Genomic DNA, 15576 nt, shown 5'->3' on the forward strand with positions numbered 1-15576 from the left:
TGAATAAATATCAAATTGAACACTGAGATACACAGATGAAGTGAGAAAACTTGTAAAATAATAGCATAATGCATATTAACTAAAGGTACTTATAAATATCATAAAACAGGTGGGCAAGTGGTGGTGAAAAAAGAGTGTGTGAGCAGGGAAAAGTGCACATGGGCTTGGAGAGCATTGATTATTCTAAACTTTCAGAGCCAGTGGTAAGAATTCAAACTTTTATTTCTGTAACACACAATATGCATATAGGTACTGAGGTATGCTGTAAAATGTTACTTCTTTGGTCATGGTCAAAAAATGCTGAAAATATTGCAGAAAAACTAGCATACAAATAAATATCATATATTCAGAAGCATATACCTGGTTTCTATAAATTATTTGACTGAAATAAATCAATAAAAATCAACTTTTAAAAAAAAATTATACGTTTCTATTTTAAGTACACTTTTTTGTTTTTTCTCCCAGTGCTAAGGATTAAACCAAGGACTTGTAGCATGCTAGGCAAGTGCTCCTCCTAAACCCCCAGTCCATACTTTTAATGAGAACTTGAAATTTACTCTACAAAAACATTAAAGCTGGTAATTACAAGACAGAAAAACTAAACACATGTCTCTCTCAACTCCTTAATTACATAGGAAGTACATTAGGTATATACAATTTTTCCCAACTACCCTGCTTTTAAATTTGAGAAATGACATCTACAAACTGACAAACATACACTTGAGACTTCTATGATTATTCTAGATACAGTTACACCTCCAATTACTTTTCACTTTGTCTAATCATTTCTAACTAAACATTTTGTAACACAATTATCTTGTGTTTTAAAGCTTACCTAGAAATCTAAGGTGAACAGTTAAAAATAAATAGCTGCTGAGAATTAGTACTTAAGTCTCAAACTAAGAAAAGTTAAAGAAACACAAGTTGGCTCTCAAACTCCACTGTGCATACGCCATCACCCGGGGATATTATGAAAATGCAGACTCTAATTCTGCAGTACCTGGAGTGGCACCTGAAGTTAAATTTCCAGTTACGCTTATGCTGCCATCCACAGACCATATTTTTGTATAGCAAGGGTCTAGATTACTGTTGACAGTTTCATTTTCAAGTTTTCAGTGTACATCACCTTATCTATGCCTGAAACTGCACATAAAACCCAACCACACAAATACTAAGGTTTTCTTCTATATACCTATGATAATGTTTAATTCATAAATCAGGCACAGTAAGAGATTAACAAGAATGACTAATAAAATAGAACAATTATAACAAATACTATAATAAAAATTATGGAAATGTGTTCTCTCACAATATCTTACTGTACTGTACTAACACTTCTCTTTGTGATGATATTTAAAGGAAACAATCTACAGCTTTTCTATGGTCTACCTAAATTGATAGTATGAATACTCCTGTGCTTTGGGGCCATTATTATGTAAAATATGTATTACTTGAATGCAAGCACTGATACCACAACACTGTTTCTGAAAGTAGATGACAATTAAGTGACCAACTGGCAGGTAACATATATAGCATGGATCACATTCTAGAAAGGACACAGAGAGAGATGGCATGAGATTTCATCACATACAGAATGGTCTGTAATATAAAACTGTTCATTTCTAAATTTTCCATTCAATATTTTCAAATTACAGTTGACTCTGGGTAACTGAAACTGCAGAAAGTGAAACCATGGATGAGGGAGAACCACAGTCCTTTCTGATCTACTTTCATATACCTATGAACTTATAAATGTGGTGGCATTAAGAATGAAAATAAATGTGAGTCACCAGAAGACCTAAGAAGATTTAGTGATAGAAAATATAGTGAAAAAGGAAAAGGTAGAGAACAAAATGTCTGCAAGTTCTGTACTTGAAATTTAAAACAAAGTTATATGTAAAGATTCAGAAAACGGCAGAATTGGTGAATGGTTTAAATGACAGTGATACACCGAGATGAAAAATGTCCAGCAATCAATTAAGAACAGGACTAAAGTTCTAACCTGGAGCATCTTCTTCAACCCCAAAAGTCAGTACAAAGAGTAAATAAAGCAGAGAACTAATTCAGATAGAAAATTAAAAGCAATGCAAAATTAAAGGAGAAAATTTTTTTAAAAAAAGATGTTCAACAATGTCAAATAATTCATATAAGTCAAGAAGAATGAAGCTAAAAAGGAATATCTGGATGTGGTAACTAAAGTAATTGAGAGGTCATGGGTAACTTCATAAAGACTAAGCAGAGTGAAAGGGATTCTATTTTCAGTCTAAACTCTTTACCATTTCAGTCTATGACACCAAACCTGTAAAAACAATTTTCCATTCTCCTCTGTATTGTTTTCATAACCATCTTGATCTTAATTCTTTGTAAATTATTTTTCAAAATTCCAATTTACATAATCAAGGAGCAATAAGAACACACTCCTTGTTTTCCCTTGAGTACAACTCAATTAAGTCTGTCTCAGCACTTTCCTTCACACCATTTCCCTTGCCTAGAATGTTCTGCTTGTGACCATAAAAATTCTACCCCATCTCCAAGGACTAAGTAAAGTACTATCTTCTTCTTAAAGCTCTTCCTTATAACTTCATCCTCCATTCTCTTTTCCTATAAAAGTCTGCAGCTCATGACAGCTTGTCTCGTTTAATATGCCACAATAGGTACCTTCTGTTTTTTCATTTGTTGTTAGTTGTTGTGTCTTAAAGTAGATGGAAAATATCTCATTAGGAAAGCTCGATATGGCCTTCTGCATCACCTATAGTAAGGAAACAGGCTACATAATGCCAGGTCTGATGACTTAGTCAAATTGGAGGGTCTTTGATTCCTGGAACAATCGATCTATTTTGTTTAAAAAAAAAAAAAGAAAGAAAGAAAGAAAACCAAAAACTTGGTGGCAGAAATTGTGGTCTTTAATAATTTTGCCACTCTTCCTTTTGGTAATAGAGGTCTTTGAGTATTACCTAGAAACACAGCTTCCCAATAAGACTATATTTCTAAGCCTCTTCTGCAGCAAAGCATGGCCACATAACCAAGCAAAAATGATATATTTTGCCATTAACCAAATTGGGGCTTTGTTTCCTGTTCTCTTCCCCATTCTCATTACTTGAAAATGATACAAAACTAACCTGTTACCTTGGATCCAGATGTTAAATCCCATGTTGAAGATGACAGAAATACTCTATCCACATTGGATAGTTCATCTTCAGACTACCATGAAGGAAAAACAACCTATCTTGTTTAAGCCATAGTCTTTAGGAGTCATTTTGTTAACAGCGGTTAAACTTATCGTGTAACTAATACAATGTGAATTATAATTGTATTTGGTAGAACAAATAGAATACACCTGAGACTTAATATTCCTTGAGTTCAGAGATAAAATCCTAAAAAGAAGGATTAAAGAACAATGAAACATATTCTCATAAAACCCAAATGTTAATTCAAACCGCCAATCATATATTAAATTTTATTTTAACCAGGGTACTAAATGAAGAAGGCAAAACACAGATTATGCCTTCAAGAAGCTTCAAGTCTAGTCAGTCAGATAATGATTATAACATAAGAGTAAATGATGTGGGAACACAGAAGAGGAAAGGATGAATGCTAACCAGTAATATTAGCACAGGTCCTGTAGAGTCAGTGGTATTTGAAGCAATTACTAAAAGACAGGTACAGGAAGAGAAAGTAAAGTCTGGACAAGGTACAAAATTACGAAGTAGACCCTAAGTAAAGTGAACAGTCCTTCCCATCTTGAAGAGTCTAGATTTTGCTATTATGTATGGTCAAAAATTATAATACTGAAGTATCTTATAACTATATTCCTTTTCATTGATTTAAGTAATGATACACACATACAACTTGAATTTGTATGGTATCAAGTAGTTAATAACTCAGAAATGAAAAGTAGGTTTGTAGAAAGTGGAAAAATGAGGTTTGCTGAATGATAAATCATTATATGTCTAAATAATATAAAAATATGATACATCTAAAAAAATGAACAGAAATCTTCCTGAGATCTCAATATGTGTGTCTTGTAGCTTTCATGCCATTTGGCAAATAAAATGAAATTTTGTGCACTTCAGCGGGGAAAATTTAAAAAAAGCTTCTCTTAAATTTGCTTACCATGATGGGATTTAGAAGCAGAAAAGCTTCATTGACATTTTCCCCCCAGTACTGGGGTCTGAATCCAGGGGTGGTACCACTGAGCTATACCTCCCAGCCCCTTTTAAAAATGTTTTATTTTGAGACAGGGTCTTGCTAAGTTGCTTAGGGCCTCGCTAAATTGCTGAGGCTGGGATTCAACTTTTAATCCTCCTGCCTCAGCCTCCTGAGTCCCTAGGATTACAAGTATGCATCACCCTTTGAGTCTTTTTTATAAAAAGAAAATACAGTGAGGAAATGAGACTTTAACTGCTAATAGTAATTTCCTTTTTAAGATTTAGTTCTGGGCTGGGGAGATAGCTCAGTCAGTAGAGTGCTTGCCTTGCATGCACAAGGCCCTGGGTTTGATCCCCAGCACCGCAAAAAAAAAAAAAAAAAAAAAAAAAAAAGGTTCAGTTCTTCCATAAGCTTCTCTACTCCTTCAACAACCCTTTTTAAATAACACTTATCATAATGGTTTACAGTTAATTATTTTAACTGTCTTTTCTGAGAAACTGATTTCTTTGAGAATAGTAACTCCATTTTATTGATTTCTGTATGCTAGACCCAGGCACAATGTCAGCTACAAAAATTTAGATAGCCTCTAGCTTACAAACGATAGCTAAGATCTTGAGTCATCTAAGTTATTGCTATCAAAACTGTTCGGACAGGAATTTTTAAGGAAATCACCCTCCTACTAAATAGTAAAACACCATAATTATTTCCAAACACACTGCCTGGTTTAATTCTAATAAACAGGGGAGATACACAATATTGCCACCCATTTTAAAGACTGAGAAACTTGGGCTCAAAATGTAATGAAAAATGCTAGTAATGAGGAGAAAGAGCCAAAATCATATCATGTGCAGATCTCCAAATGCAACTGAGAATACTTTGTACCTCCTTCTCTCGTAATTCTGGTAGCATCCCAAACAAAATTTTCTACCACTGGCTAATTGGTTTTACTCTACTTTGTTAATGTTTTTGAAATGCCAAGTCACTTGTTGTTGAAGCAATTAATTTAAAAATGCAAATAACTTCTTCATATCCTTCCATAAGTATCATTCTTTTGCACATTATTTAGTTCATTTTATTTCTTTCCCCATAACATTCAAGATTAGAAACAATAAAGACTGGATTTTGTCCAGTTTCATTAGGAAAGAAAAACTGCAAAGAATAAGAAAATTTTGCTCAAGGAAAAAAAAGAGTAGAAGAGGAGGGCAAAATCAACTAAGATCTAAAGAGTAACTTCCAGCAGCATCATTAGTAGATGTCTTAGGAAAGAGACACACACCAAAGCAATAAAATGGGCTCAAAGAGAAACTACCTGTATGAAAATACTGTCTGCGAGCAAGCATGAAACAAGGACAAACCACCCTTTTATTCTCCCTCTCAAGGCTTTTTATTCTCTATCCATAAGTATTAGCTTGCCCTTCGTTGCTTATTGTCAATTATGTTATGAATTGGGTAGGCTTATAGACAACCAGGAGAACTAAACAATAATCCATGAAAATGTGTTTTTCACATTATAAACAAATAAACTGCAAGCCTGCAAAAGAACCTGGGGGTGGAGAAGGCAGATTAGAAGTGATTGCAAATAAGCCTGAGGGGCTATGTAGAGTGATAGAAATGTTCTAAAAATTCCACAGTGGTAAGTAAGGGTTGCAAAATTCTGTTGATATACCAAAAATCACTGTATATACTTAAATAGATGAGCTATATAGCATGTAAATTATATATCTACATGCATTCCTTTAAATGTAAAAATGAAATATCATATATTCCCTTTTTAATTGTTTTTTACTTTATCAGAAAGAAAGAATGATGGTCAAAAATAGAGCTAGTAGGTTGAAGTTGAGAAGACTGTCGGATGATTATGATGTGCAGCTCTTATAGATACACAGAAATGTCAGCCAAGAAGTCATGGACTCACCTATCACTTAGAAAGATGATATTTAATCTTCTATTAAACACAAAAGTTTAAGAGTTCCATAAATAGTATTTCAAGAATAGTTATTTTAAAGTTCCAAATGGTTTCTTATAGCAAACATTTTCAACCGACTATAGTTTATTCTTAATATTAAATATATTTTATTATGCATAGTTCTACTAAGAAGGAAACTAACATTTTGTCATGACCTTATCATCTGTGGTTATCTGTGTCACATTCATATTTTCCTATAAAGTAGCATCAGTAACGCCAGAAGATGAAAACATACAGGGATAACATTTTATAACCAGAATTCCTGCACAACCATTATAAGCTTCAAAAGAGTTTTAATTTCTGTGTACTATTGTATTTACTTTTACAGTGCTGGGGATCAAACCACAAGGCTTCATGAATTCTAGGGCAAGTACAAGCGCTCTACCATTGAGCTACATTCCCAGAGTTGAGGTATTCCTTAAGAAATGCTGAAGGTATATGAAGGAGGTTTAAAACAAACAACAACAACAAAAAAAAGGTCTATGAACAGCCACTTTTATATCACTATGACAAACAAAATAAAAAAACTCAGAAATGTTTTTAGTCTCTAGGATAAACCAGCATAATGAGTATATACACATACTGGGTTTTTTATTTTGTTTGGTTTTGGTTGTTTTTGAGATGGGGTTCTTGACTGTTGGCCAGTCTGGCCTTGAATACAATGGGCTCAAGTGATCTTCCCACCTCAGCCACTTCAGTAACTGGGACTACAGGCAGGCTTCACCATACCCAGCTTTTACCACTTTAATTCAGTGCTCAGCACAAGCTCAGTAAATATGATGGAAGAACAAGAGAGAAAGAGATAATGCTAAATGAAAAAAGTAATTCCAAAGAATGTTTGAGACCCCTACCACTATTCTATCAGGCACTGGAAATGGTCATATGACAAAACAAAAATTAATCTACTCCCTATTCCCCCCCATATTCAAAGTCTAATTGCAATATATAGGGAGATAAATATATCCAAAAAGGCACATATCCATTCATTTCCTCAAGAAAGCACACTGTTTACAAAATGCTCTCATTTTGATCTAACGTTTATTTACATGTCACTGTCCTTCCTTAGTATCTGTCAATCTGACAAAGAATTTATCACTGATGCTGTTGGGACAATAGATGTAATTGATGTAGCTCTAAGGATAAAATAATAGTTATGTTATTAATGCTAATTACCTGATTTGGGTAACTGTACTGAGGTTATTTAAGAAAAGTCCTTATTTTTAGGAGGTAAGATAAATATTTAGGATTACGGACATATTTTGGCTATCACTTATTCTAAAACAGTTGAGAAAAGAATGTGTGATATATACATATATATGAAAAACAAATAAATGTGCTAACAGTGAACCTCACACTATCATGTATATTTATAATGTACCAATAAAAAAATGGAAAATGAACAAATGTGATTAACATTTGAAGAAGTTAAAGGGTGGGAAATAAAACTGTATTAATTTAATTTCCTTCATTTATTCTTTTTTTTTTTTTTTTTTCAGTACTGGGGTTTGAACCCAGGGACAATTAATAACCACTAAGCCACATCTCCAGTCCTTTTTATATTTTATTTAGAGACAGGGTCTCACTGAGTTGTTTAGGGCCTTGCTAAGTTGCTGAGGATGGCTTGAAACCTGTGATCCTCCTGCCTCAGCCTCCCAAGTTGCTGGGATTATAGGCATGCAACACCGCACCCAGCTTCCTTCATTTACTCTTGCTTGCACTTATAGAAATGAATAAATGAGAACAGAATTCTGTGTATGATCATTCAATAAGAAAATCATAAAAAAGAAGAAAAAATTATCCTATATTCACATAAATTTTCTTAACATCAGTTTCTTCATCTAAAAATAAAAGACCACCATCTTCCACATTCAAACAACCGTTATGAATATCAAAAGACTAAATACATATGCGAAAGCTTTCTATAACTACAAACCTTTTTTGTAGGGCTAACAAATGCTTTTCTTTGTATCTCTCTTAATCTACTATTAAGAGTTCAGGAAACAATCTTTTTACTCCAAAAATCTACATTCCCTTAATCATGCAAGTTCACCAATTATTCAATAGATGATAAAAAGTAATCATTTTCGGGCTGGGCATGGTGATGCATGCCTGTAATCCCACCAACTCGGGAGGCTGAGGCAGGAGGATTGTTAAGTTCAAAGCCAGCCTCAGCAACTCAGCAAGACCCTGTCTCTAAATAAAATATATTAAAAAAAAAAGGGGGGGGGTGGCAGGGATGTGGTTCAATAGTTAAGCGGCCCTGTGTTCAATCCCCAGTACCAAAGGAAAAAAAAGTGATCATTTTTGAGGAAGAAGTTCACATTAAAAGTACACATTAATTATGAGACACTTTTCAAGATGAGAAAAACAAAAACAAGAAGTACGTTTTTTAATCCCTGGTTGGGCACCAAAAGAAAATGCTTCTTTACTTCTTATAATTGAAGAAATATGGTATAACTCTAGCCTTCAGCTCATCTCTAAGTAGATTCTTATAACTCAGATACAAAAGCAACACCTTGAATTAAACATATCTAAGACAGAGCTAAGCTTTCCACTGCATCCCTCCCCACTCCAACACATGCTCTTAATTTAAATAGAAGTTATTCTTGCTCCTCTTTTTCTTTCAGTATCTCTATTTAATCAAGCAAACTTTCTAACCATTTTGTTTTTTTCCCCCTTCAGAGTCATGACTTTAATCTCATTCTAATTGGGCCTGTTTCAGTTAAGGAGCGCATCAGCTACCACCTAGAGTCCTTGACTACTGCAGTATCCTCCTAAATACCCTCCCTCCTGGTTCCAAACAGTGCTTTTCAGACTTGTTAACCCATCATATAAAGTTTAACCTCATTAAACATATATGCATGTCTGGTTACCAATGAAAAATTAAATGTTTAAAAGTTGGAAAAGGAGATTACATCATTTACACTGGTTCCACTGTGGAAAGGAGGGAGCAATAATAAAGCAGTCTACTTTACTGCTTTTATAAAACCTGTTCTGATAATTAGCAAGTGACTATTTACATGACTTTCTCTTTCAAAATGCGCAGCACTAAAACAGACACATAGGATAAACTTTTTGAAATTTGATATACTATCCTCTCAAATCCTCAAGTATTTCATCTAAGAGAATGTACCCAGGAAAAAATGAGAACAAGTTCTTAAAGTGTCATTTAAAAAAGAAAAAAAAAAAAAAGAAGCCTGGCTGTATTTGAATGATATATGATATAACCAGAAACAAAAATCACCTAAAAATCCTAAAAATGTATCTGTGATCTGAAAACATCTTAGGAAAGGAACATCAGCAAGACAGCAGAACAGATGGTTGGTTCCTGGCTTTCCCTCTCCCCACATAAGCAACAAATAAACATCTACATAGGGTTCATTCCCCTCTGAGAAAGTCACATCTACATCAAAATGAACAGGAAAAGCTAAGATGCTCTCATATCAAACCCTCCATTTACAATGTCATACAACTGTCAGAGGATCCTCAACCCCCAGCTTAGGCAATAAAAGTGAATGATCTGGGGCTGGGGAGATAGCTCAGTTGGTAGAGTGATCACCTTGTAAGCACAAGGCCCTGGGTTTGATCCCCAGCACCAAAAAAAAAGTGAATGATCTGCTTTGCCACCTGCACCTCAGATACAGTATTAATCCCCAAGATACATAAAGAACTCAAAAACCATAACACCAAAAAAGCAAATAATCCAATCAATAAATGAGCAAAGGAATCGAACACTTCACAGAAGAAACACGACTGGTCAATAAATATATAAAAAAATGTTCAATATCACTAGCAATTAGAGAAATGCAAATTAAAACTACACTGAGATTTAATCTCACTCTAGTCAGAATGGAAATTATCAAGAATATAAGTAACAATAAATGTTGGCAAGGATGTGAGGAAAATGATATACTTATACATTGTTGGTGGGACTACAAATTGGTGCAACCAATGTGGAAAGCAGTATGGAGATTCCTCAGGAAACTTGGAATAGAAGCACCATTTGACCCAGCTATCCCACTCCTCGGCTTATACCCAAAGAACTTAAAATCAGCATACTACAATGATGCAGTCACATCAACATTTATAGCAGCTCAATTCACAACAGCTAAGCTACGGAACCAACCTAGGTGCCCTTCAACAGATGAATGGACCAAGAAAATGTGGTATATATACACAAAGGAATATTACTCAGTCATGAATGAAATTATGGCATTTGCCAGTAAATGGATGGAGCTGGAGACTATCATAAGAGAAATAACCCAATCCCAAGAAACCAAAGGCTGCATGTTTTCTCTGATATGTGGATGCTGACTCACAATAGCTGGGGAAAGGCGGGCAGTCACTGGATTGGACAAGGCCCAGTCGGGGGAAAGACGAGGGGAAGGGAATGGGAAAGATAGTAGAATGAAATTGGACATAACTTTCCTGTGTTCATATATGAATATATAACCAGTGTAACTCCACATCATGTACAACCACAAAAATGGGAAGTATAGAAATAAAGAGTGAATGATTTGGCCTATCCTTTCAGCACCCTAACTTTTATGGTTTGGGTTCTTAAATAAACTAGCTCTGGGAGCGACAGGATTCTGCATTCGTAAGTTTCCCTGAACTGCAAACAGGAATTATGAATGGGCATGCATGCACTTTCAAGGGGCTAAATCCCTGAGGTCAATATAGACCTTCAAGAACAGTCTAAATATATGAATTGCCTAAACTGAATGAGGAGGACATACACAATTTAAATAGATCAATTTCAAGTAATGAAATAGAAGAAGTCATCAAAAGCCTACCAACAAAGAAAAGTCCAGGACCAGATGGGTTTTCAGCCAAGTTCTACAAAACCCTTAAAGAAGAGCTCATTCCAATACTCCTCAAAGTATTCCATGAAATAGAAGAGGAGGGAACCCTCACAAACTCATTCTATGAAGCCAATATCACACTGATACCTAAACCAGACAGAGACACATCAAGGAAAGAAAATTTCAGACCAATATCCTTAATGAACATCGACGCAAAAATTCTCAACAAAATTTTAGCAAATCGCATACAAAAACATATTAAAATGCACCATGATCAAGTAGGTTTCATCCCAGGGATGCAAGGTTGGTTCAACATCAGGAAATCAAAAAATGTCATTCACCATATCAATAGACTTAAAGTCAAGAATCACATGATTATTTCAATAGATGCAGAAAAAGCATTTGATAAAATACAGCATCCCTTCATGCTCAAAACACTAGAAAAAATAGGGATAGTGGGAACATTTCTTAACATTGTAAAGGCCATCTATGTTAAGCCCATGGCCAATATCATTCTAAATGGTGAAAAACTGAAAGCATTCCCCCTAAAAACTGGAACAAGGAAGGGATGCCCTCTTTCACCACTTCTATTCAATATCGTCCTTGAAACTCTAGCCAGAGCAATTAGACAGACCAAAGAAATTAAAGGGATACAAATAGGAAAAGAAGAACTCAAACTATCCCTATTTGCTGATGATATGATTATATACTTAGAGGAACCAGGAAATTCCACCAGAAAACTTTTAGAACTCATAAGTGAATTCAGTAAAGTAGCGGGATATAAGATCAATGCGCATAAATCTAATGCATTTTTATACATAAGTGATGAATCTTTGGAAAGAATAATTAAGAAAACTACCCCATTCACAATAGCCTCGACAAAAATAAAATACTTGGGAATCAATCTCACAAAAGAGGTGAAAGACCTCTACAATGAGAACTACAGAACACTAAAGAAAGAAATTAAAGAAAACCTTAGAAGATGGAAAGATCTCCCATGTTCTTGGATAGGAAGAATTAATATTGTCAAAATGGCCATACTACCAAAAGTGCTATACAGATTCAATGCAATTCCAATTAAAATCCCAATGACGTACCTTACAGAAATAGAGCAAGCAATTATGAAATTCATCTGGAAGAATAAGAAACCCAGAATAGCTAAAGCAATCCTTAGCAGAAAGAGCGAAGCAGGGGGTATCGCAATACCCGATCTTCAACTCTACTACAAAGCAAAAGCATGGTATTGGTACCAAAATAGACAGGTAGATCAATGGTACAGAATAGAGGACATGGACACAAACCCAAATAAATACAACTTTCTCATACTAGACAAAGGGGCCAAAAATATGCAATGGAGAAAAGATAGCCTCTTCAACAAATGGTGCTGGGAGAATTGGAAATCCATATGCAACAGAATGAAACTAAACCCATATCTCTCACCGTGCACGAAACTAAAGTCAAAATGGATTAAGGATCTCGAAATCAGACCAGAGACTCTGCAGATTATAGAAGAAAAAGTAGGTCCAGATCTTCAATATGTCGGCTTAGGACCAGACTTCATCAATAGGACTCCCACAGCACAAGAAATAAAAGCAAGAATCAATAACTGGGATAGATTCAAACTGAAAAGCTTTCTCTCAGCAAAGGAAACTATCAGCAATGCGAAGAAAGAGCCTACAGAGTGGGAGAATATCTTTGCCAATCATACTTCAGATAGAGCACTAATCTCCAGAATCTATAAAGAACTCAAAAAGCTCTACACCAAGAATGCAAATAACTCAATCGACAAATGGGCTAAGGAAATGAACAGATACTTCACAGAAGAAGATCTACAAGCAATCAACAAACATGGAAAAATGTTCAACATCTCTAGTAATAAGAGAAATGCAAATCAAAACTACCCTAAGTTTCCATCTCACCCCAATTAGAATGGCGATTATCAAGAATACAAGCAACAATAGGTGTTGGTGAGGATGTGGGGAGAAAGGTACATTCATACATTGCTGGTGGGGCTGCAAATTAGTGCAGCCACTCTGGAAAGCAGTGTGGAGATTCCTTAGAAAACTTGGAATGGAACCACCATTTGACCCAGCTATCCCACTCCTTGGCCTATACCCAAAGGACTTAAAATCAGCATACTACACAAATACAGCCACATCGATGTTCATAGCTACTCAATTCACAATAACCAGATTGTGGAACCAACCTAGATGTCCTTCAATTGATGAATGGATAAAGAAACTGTGATATATATATACAATGGAATATTACTCAGACATAAAGAACGATAAAATTATGGCATTTGCAGGCAAATGGATGAAATTGGAGAATATCATGTTAAGTGAGATAAGCCAATCTCAAAAAACCAAAGGACGAATGATATCGCTAATAAGTGGATGATGACACATAATGGGGGGAGGGAGGGGTTAGTGTTAGGGTTAGAGTTAGGGTTAGGGAGGGGGGCAAGAATGGAGGAAGGAAGGACTGTATAGAGGGAAAAGAGGGGTGGGAGGGGTGGGGGGAAGGGAAAAAATAACAGAATGAATCAAACATTACCCTATGTAAATTTATGATTACACAAATGGTACACCTTTACTCCATGTACAAACAGAGAAACAAGTATCCCATTTGTTTACAATAAAAAAATAAAAAAAAAAAAACAGTCTAAAATACAGACTCCCCATTTCTCCCTAAAAGAGATTTGTCTGCATACCTTGCTGGTTGCTGTCTGAAGGTCAGGTTTCTATTGATCTGCATCAGGAAGCTAATAAGAAAAATAAACAATAGACCTCCTTGAGCCCAAATGGAAGTGCAGGAACTTCTCAGGTCTTCTCCCCAGCTCACTCCTACAATAAATTCAGGTCTGCAGATTTTCCCTGGAAAGAGTGCGTGCATACACCGAGCATCCTAATCTTTTAGAGCTCCCACCTAAGGGACTGGCTCTGGAAGCTGACAAGGCTCTCTAGACCAGGAAAATAAAAATGTGGTTTACAAGTAGGTTCACCTCCATCAGCTACTCCTAAAGGCTTGGAGTGCATAATCTAAATAAAAGTGCAAGCACATGCCACAAATTCTCTCCTTAGTATAGTGTAAGTAGGACATAAACTTCAACCCTCAACTTCTCCCCAAGAACAGAAGGAAGCAGAACATATATTCAAACATCCCAACACTTCCAGCTGTGTTTTAATAGGCTGGTGTCCAACTCATCTTTCTCAGGCACTGGCAGGATTTGGCACATCTAATTCTAAGGGCCAAGTAAGAACAAAGACCACAGTTGGAATGGACAAAGACTTGAGAAGCACCTAGAATCTCTGGCTGGGCTGATTAGTGAGGTCCATCTCCCATATGAAGCCAATCTCATAAGACTGGGAGAGGCAGTTGTCTTACCTAATGTACAGAAACCAACACTCCCACAACACCAGCAAAAAAAACTTGACTTAAAAATGGACAAAGGACCCAAATAGACATTTTTTTCCCGAGAAGTCATAAAAATGGCCAACATGTATATAAATACGTGCTTAACATCATTAATCATCAGAAAAATATAAACTAAAATCACAATGTGGTATCACCTCACAGCTTGTAAAAGGTGAAAAAGACAAGAGGTAACATATGTCAGTAATGATTTGAGGAAAAGGATCCCTTATACACCATGGTAGAAATGTAAATTGGTATATGCATTGTAGAAAAGTGTGTGCGACATCCTTAAATAATTAAAAATAGAACTTCCACGTAACCTCATGATACTCCAGAGTCTATACCCAAAGGAAATGAAAGCAACAAGCACAGCTGCACTTCCATATTCAATACAGCATTTTCCCAGGAGTCAAGATATGGAAACAGCTTAAATGTCCATTATGGGCAAACAGGTAAAGAAAATGTGATATATACAGAAAATGGAATATTATTGATATAACACAGTTACAGTAAAAAAGGAGACACTGCCATCTCAGACAATGTGGATGAATCTTATGTCAAGTGAAATAGCCAGGCACATGTGGAGGAAAAAAAAAAAAAAACATACAATTTCATCTCATACGCAAATCTGGAGTGGAAGGTTAAACAGAAATAGAGTAGAATGGTGGTTACCAAAAGGAAGGAGAGAGACAAATTAGGGAGAAGTCAGTGAGAGGGTTGGACAGGATTAAGTCTAGAGATATAATGTACACCATGAGGTTTACAGATAATAATACTGCATTATATGCTAAAAATAAGCTTTTTAAAAGAGTAGATCTTAGGTGCTCTTCAACAGCCCCCAAAAGCTAACTGTGTAAGGTGATGAATATATTTATTTGCTTGACTACAAAAATCATTTCATTATATGTATCACAAGATCATGTTGCATACCTAAAACATATGTAATAAAAAATAAATTAAGAAACTGCTTACATTAATACACCTATAATGTAAGATTTTGGATCTCTATTTTCAAGTTTTCTTAAATGCCAAAATATTCATTTAAAAAATTTTTTAAAGTTGTAGATGAACACAATACCTTTGTTTATTTATTTTTATGTGGTGCTGAGGATCAAACCCAGTGCCTCACACATGCTAGGCAAGCACTCTACCACTGAGCTACAGTCCCAGCCCAAAATAGTTCATTTTTTAAAAAAATTGATTTATTTTCTTTTCACCAAGGCAAAAGCAAAGGTCAAA

The 15576-nt window shown here is 35.3% G+C and overlaps 1 protein-coding gene across 6 annotated transcripts in view; it reads right to left on the bottom strand.

The window, feature by feature from the left end:
- The window catches only part of SMAP1 (small ArfGAP 1), a 182131-nt gene that overhangs the window by 131953 nt on the left and 34602 nt on the right, over positions 1 to 15576 (bottom strand). The window lies entirely within an intron of this gene.

The sequence above is a fragment of the Sciurus vulgaris genome (assembly GCF_902686455.1).
Source record: "Sciurus vulgaris genome assembly, chromosome: 7".
Lineage (NCBI taxonomy): Eukaryota > Metazoa > Chordata > Mammalia > Rodentia > Sciuridae > Sciurus > Sciurus vulgaris.